This window comes from Leptonychotes weddellii, chromosome 10 (assembly GCF_054177405.1).
Source record: "Leptonychotes weddellii isolate Sample4059 chromosome 10, ASM5417740v2, whole genome shotgun sequence".
NCBI lineage: Eukaryota > Metazoa > Chordata > Mammalia > Carnivora > Phocidae > Leptonychotes > Leptonychotes weddellii.
This window is the reverse complement of record NC_138378.1, coordinates 94,723,281-94,729,456: the sequence shown is the minus strand read 5'-3', so window position 1 is coordinate 94,729,456 and position 6,176 is coordinate 94,723,281.

The following is a 6,176-nucleotide window of genomic DNA, read 5'->3' as shown; positions in this document are numbered from 1 at the left end:
CCCTACCTCACCCAGTGCAATGCCGTGGGCTGACTCCAAAGTCCGTGCTTACTGACTGCACTTCATCTCCATGGTTCCCAGGCCAAGGACTCTATGTACATTGCTGTTTTAGATTTATCTTTTTGAAAAATGAGACTGTTCAAGAGACGAAAGTTCCAACAGCTTCGTTCTTTGATCTTGCGAAGGACACCAGTGTGTGAGAGGATTTCAGGTCCAGCTGGGGTGAACAGCAGGCTGTGACTTGAACAGGTCATCCTGCTCAATCCCATTCTTGTTCTTTGGTGTTTTGTTTTTAGGAGGTGAATACGAGCCAGAGTCACTGTGCAACTCCTACCTTTAAAACTTAGTCCTAGGAAAAATGGATCTTTATCCTAAGTGAAACCAAAACATATTTTTATGTGTGCAATCTGTACACGTACTATATGCTCTTTATAAAATGAGACCAGCACTGAGTCTCCCTCAAATGAGACCCATTGCTAAATTAATTTAGCATGATATAACACCATCAGAAGGGGGGGGGAGGCTGTTTTCTACCATTTACAAATCTTTTAAATTTTGAAGTATTCTTAAAGCCAAATAAATGTGTATGCTTAAGTGCACATTGGAACGTCTTTAATTATGTGTTCCTGTTGTATATAATTATCATGGAATGCAGGCGAGCTAAAGATGGGACACGATTTTCCCCCTGGGTTCTCAGTCTGGCACATCTGACTTTGGCTTCCACTCCAGGGCACTTGGAGATTAGAGCTAAAGAGCCTGAAAGAGCTCTTGCTTTGCCCTTCTCTCTAAGCTCCACAGCCCATCGCTAGGACGGACAGTGACCCAAGGGCATCTAGCTGGGCTAGGAGAGTGTGGAGTGGGGGCGGCGGGGGGGAGAAGGCTGTGCTGATGGAGGCATGGGATAAAAATATATGAAAATGTTGAGCCCAGAACTCTATGCTCCATCTCCCCATTCCTTACCCAAGCCTCCCTTCCAAGCCCCTCACCTGCCCAGCTCCAAACTCCCATTTCCTCAGAGATTCTGAATTCACTGAACCCAACCCTGACCTCCCCCTTCTTCCAGTGAGAACTTTCCTTAGGAAAACCACCTTTCCCCCCACTGCACGCCCATCATTTTGACTTGCCCTTTCCCAGTCAAGAGGATCTTTATTGATGAAATTCATGTAAAAACGCAGGAACAAGCGAAATGGTCTTGGAGGTACCCTTTCAATGACACCCACTGTAGATCCAACTCCATGCAGTCCTCAGTATGGCTTCAAGACTGGAATGGAGACTCTGTAAAGAAGATACGCCAGGGCCTAACTCACGCCAAGTGTTAAATTAGCTGTCTTTTACAGATTGTCAGGAGCGAAGAAAACATATATTCTCTGATAGGGTCTTCCTTAATCTACCTCATTATCACACAAAATTTCACAAGAGTGGTTTATGGTTTTATATCTAGCAAGAAGATAGTACTGGTTCCAAAGAACAGAGCGAATTTATTTCTGCCGAGTAAAGTGATTCCCAGCCCACCCCTCCCCCTCCCCCTCCCCCCCCCAAAGCAGAGAGGCTGCAGCAGCATTGATTTTTTTACACTTGTCTTATAACATTTCTCTTTCACGTTCTTTTAAAATCTATATTGCTAAGATGCTAAGACAAGCAACTTTCTTAGAAAAAGAAATCCCTGATGCAATGTTATAAAAATAATTTTCACTAGAGCTGGGCGTCTCTGTATTGCTCTTTCCTGACTTCAAAGCCACAAAATGCAGTCATTTCTCTGAGCCTAATTTCTTCAGGCATCGTGACCCTCTGCCATTAGGCTCATGGGAAACATTTCGTTCGAGATCCTAATTTTGTAAGTAAAGGGATAGAGCCTAAAGAAAAAATCAAGTACTTGCTTGAGGTCAAACAAGTCTGTTAATAGCAAAAGCAAAATTAGATCCCTTGGTCCTAAAGCACTTTTAACATTTCAGTGTGATCTTGCCTGGTATTTCAGGGAAGGTCTGCCTTCTTCAGATCCTGTGATTCCAGGACCAGATAACAACATGAGCAGTATCTGAACTTAGCCAGAAAAGGGTGTTGGTTCACTCTGATTTTTTTTTTTTCCTTTCAAACGTTTATTTTAAATAATCCTTGCTCGTGTGAATACCCTGCTCCTCAACGATCCATCATCCAACGGATTCTCAAACCAGTGGTTCTCAAAGTGTGATCCTGAGGCCAGCATCATATGGGACTTGGATAGGAAAGCAAATTCTTAGGACCCCCAACCCCCAGACCTGCTAAACTCTGAGGGTGGCATCCAGTAATTTGTGTTTTAACAAGCCTCTAATTGATTCTAATGCACACTGACATTTGAGAACCACTGATTTAGATACTCCTTGCTGGCATTAATTATAACACTGAAGTTGCAATGTGGTAAATTTCCATCATCCACTGAACACTTACTAGCTGGCATTCTTCCTCTTTTCTCTTCTTTTTTTTTTTTTACTGACATATTATTGACATATAACATTGTATAAGTACAAGGTGTACAATGTTTTGATTTGGTACATTTCTATATTGTAATATGATTACCATCGTAGTGTGAGCTAACATCTCTTTCAGGTCACATAATTATCATTTCTTTTTGTGTGGTGAGAACATTTACGATTGAGTGTCTTAGCAGCTTGAAGTATCTAATACAGTATTGTTAATCACAATGCTTTGCATCAGATCCCCAGAACTTATTCATCTTCTAACTGCTGGTTTGTAACTTTTGACCAACATTTTCCCATTTCCTCCAGCCCCTAGCCCCTGATAACTACCATTCTACTCTTCCTAGGAGTTCAGCTTTTTTAGATTCCACATCTAAATGAGATCATAGAGTATTTGTCTTTCTCTGTCTGATATGTCTCACTTAGCATAATGCTCTCAAGGTCCATCCACATTGTCACAAATGGCAAGATTTCCTTCTTTTTCAAGGTTGAATAATATTTCATCATATATATATTCCATCACATATATATCACATCTTCTTTATTCATTCATCCATTGAGGGACACGTCTATATCTTGGCTATTGTGAATAAAGCTGCAATAAACATGGGAGTGCAGGCACCTTTTCAATATCCTATTTTGATTTCCTTTGAATATACATCCAGAAGTGGTATTGCTGGATCAGCAATTTAGTAGTTGTATTTTTAATTTCTTGAGGAAGCTTCATACTATTTTCTGTAGTAGCTAAACCAATTTACATTCCCACAAACAGTGTGCAAATGTTCCCTTTGCTCCACATCCTCACCAACACTTGTTGTTTCTTAACTTTTTGACAAAAGCCATTCTAACAGGTGTGTGGTGAGATCTCACTGTAGTTTTGACTTGCATTTCCCTGATGATGAGTGATATTGAGCATCTTTTCATGTACCTGTTGGCCATTTGTATGTCTTCTTTGGAAAACTGTCTAGTCAGCTTCTTTACCCATTTTGATGAGATTGTTTGGGTCATTTTTTTGCTATTGAGCTTAGGAATTCTTAATATATTTTGGACATTGACCCTTTACCTGATACATGGCTTGCAAGTATTTTCTTCCATTCTATAGGTTGCTTTTTCATTTTGTTGATTGATTAACGGGAATCTTTTTTTTTTTAAGATTTATTTATTTTAGAGAGAGAGAGAGTGTGCGGGGAGGGGGGTGGGCAGAGGGAGAATGAGAGAGAGTCTTAAGCAGACTACCCACTGAGTGCAGAGCCCCATGTGGGGCTCGATCTTGCGACCCTGATATCACAACCTGATTGAGCTGAAACCAAGAGTCGGTCGCTTAACTGACTGTGTCACCCAGGCACCCCTAGCTGGAATCCTTCCATACGGAAAAACTTTCCTTTGCTTTGCCCTACTTTTCTCTCTATTCTCTTCTCGTCCCCCATCACCATGGATTCATAGACTTTGGAAATTCTGTGTGTTAAAATCTGTTACCGTCACCATTCTTTTGAATATCCAAATAGTCCCACATTTACCTGATGGAATCTCCTTCAAGCTGTTGCTGTGTTCTTTCCACCAGGCTCCAGGAGATGTTGACAGCATGGTCTCAACACAAGCAGACTCAGTGATTCTTGACTGTGTGTTTGCCTGTTTTTATATGAATCTTGAGGGCAGGAACAAAGTCTGCTAGTTAACATTAGCCAGAAGGGACCTGATATCTAAATAATGTTCTCCACAGTAAATGTATTCAAGCAAGGTGAGTTTGACCATTACTTTGGGAAGGACAAAGCCTGTTCAGAGTTATATCGAAGTCTCCATGATTCTTAGACTAGGGTGATTCAGAAGAGGTGTAAATTGTGGTGTTTTGTTATGACTTTAGGTTAACTGACTGTGAGGTCTAATCCTTAATCAGATAAGAGACACTTGCTCATAATTGGCAAGAGCATGCTGGAGATGGTAAAAGAGATATTTGGTTTCAGTCTTTAATTTGTATAGTTTTTAGGATCTGTGTAATACAGTGCACACACAGCTACTTAAAATATTTCAATGCTTATCAGAGTCACCTAAACATAAAATTAATCTGCAAATTTAATACAGCTATTTAAAATAATTAATATTTCAATGCATACCAGAGTAACCTAAACAGAAATTAATTTGCAAAGAGAATAATACTTTACACTTACGAAATGATGACTGTGAGTCAGGCACTGCACCAAGTGCTTAACATGTGTCAACTCAAGTGTTGCTTTCAAAACCTCTATGAGGTAGGTGCTCTATTATTCCTCTTCTATGGATAAGTAAATTGAGGCAGAGACAGTTGCGGTATCTTACCCAGAGGCAGCACAGCTGAGCAGCGGGAAGCAGTCCATGTTCTTAACTGCCACAGTATAATGCCTTTCTAAATTTCTACTGGTAAATATAATTATTTAAAGAGTTTGCTCTATGATTCGCTTATTATTCAGTTTCATAATATTTTCAGGAAGAGAACAGAAGCAGTGGAGTATTGTGGCAACAGCCCAGGCATTTTGAATGTCAAAACCTGCTTGTGGGTTTCAACTAAAGCTCCTATGTGAACTTAGGCAAACCTGTTCTAGGCTTCAGTGTTTTCATCTGTAAAATAAATCTAATAATACGTTCTCTCCCTACCTTGTGGTCATAAGTATTAGATAAAATAACGGGTGTGAAAGTGCTTTGTAAATTGGGCTAGACATAGAATCTTAACAGTATAAAACATATCTTATGTTTTTCTATTTATAAAGCCAGTTCACATCTCAGCTTAAAATATTTTAGATCCTTAAACTATTTCTCTTAGACTTTATTTGTGACTGAATGTTCCAAACTGGCGATTTTCTTCTCTTTTTTCCCCCCGTAATTATTTGACTTCCCAATCTTGGACTTATTAAAATTTTTATAAAGTCATTATGCAAATAAAGCACCTTTTACATGCTTCTCCCTGGGGCAAATTTTAACTTCTTGTCATGTTTCAATTTTATCTGCCACAAGCAGGCGACATAATCTGCAGCTCTGGTGGCTCATGCATTTGTGTTTTGCATATTTCATACAAGAAAATGGATTGGAGAGAGAAGTCAGCCAGATGGGAATCTCTTTCCAGGCAGAGAAGAGCTAGAAAAAAATTTGCATGACCACGATCTCTTCTGTGGACAAAGGATGCTTGTTTTCAGGACTAGCAATTGGTCATAGGGTGACAACCCATCCCCGAATTCCTGAGGCAGCCCTAGGTTTTCAATCTGAGGTTCTTAAATAGTTCCCAAGATGCAATTATTTCCAAATTTAATCAACCCCAGAAAATCGCTAATTAAAAATAATCATGTAAAACAGCAGGTCTTTTCTCCAAAATTAAACACACTTTCTTTTACTGGCTGTTTAGACAAGCCTTGCAAAAGCCCAGCCACCTGTTCTTTGGTGGTGGGGAGGGGGAGAGGGCAGGGGGTGCGGGGAAGTGCTGAAGTTCCTAGGAGGTGACTGTTCTTGGCATCCACCCCCACCCAGTCCTTCCTGGAATCTGTCATTGTCAGTTTCTGCTAAGATATGACTTTGTACTTGGTGGGAAAAGATAGGCAAGAAATTTTTTTTTTTTTTACTTCTCTTTGACTCTCTTTTCCATACTCTTGTTTATATTCTTGAAATGGCATAATTAGAGTAAAGCTCCTAAAATAGTGTGATCCTCCCTCCGCTTCTCTCTTTCACTCCCTACTTGCAGTCCCGGCGGTCCTGTTTCCC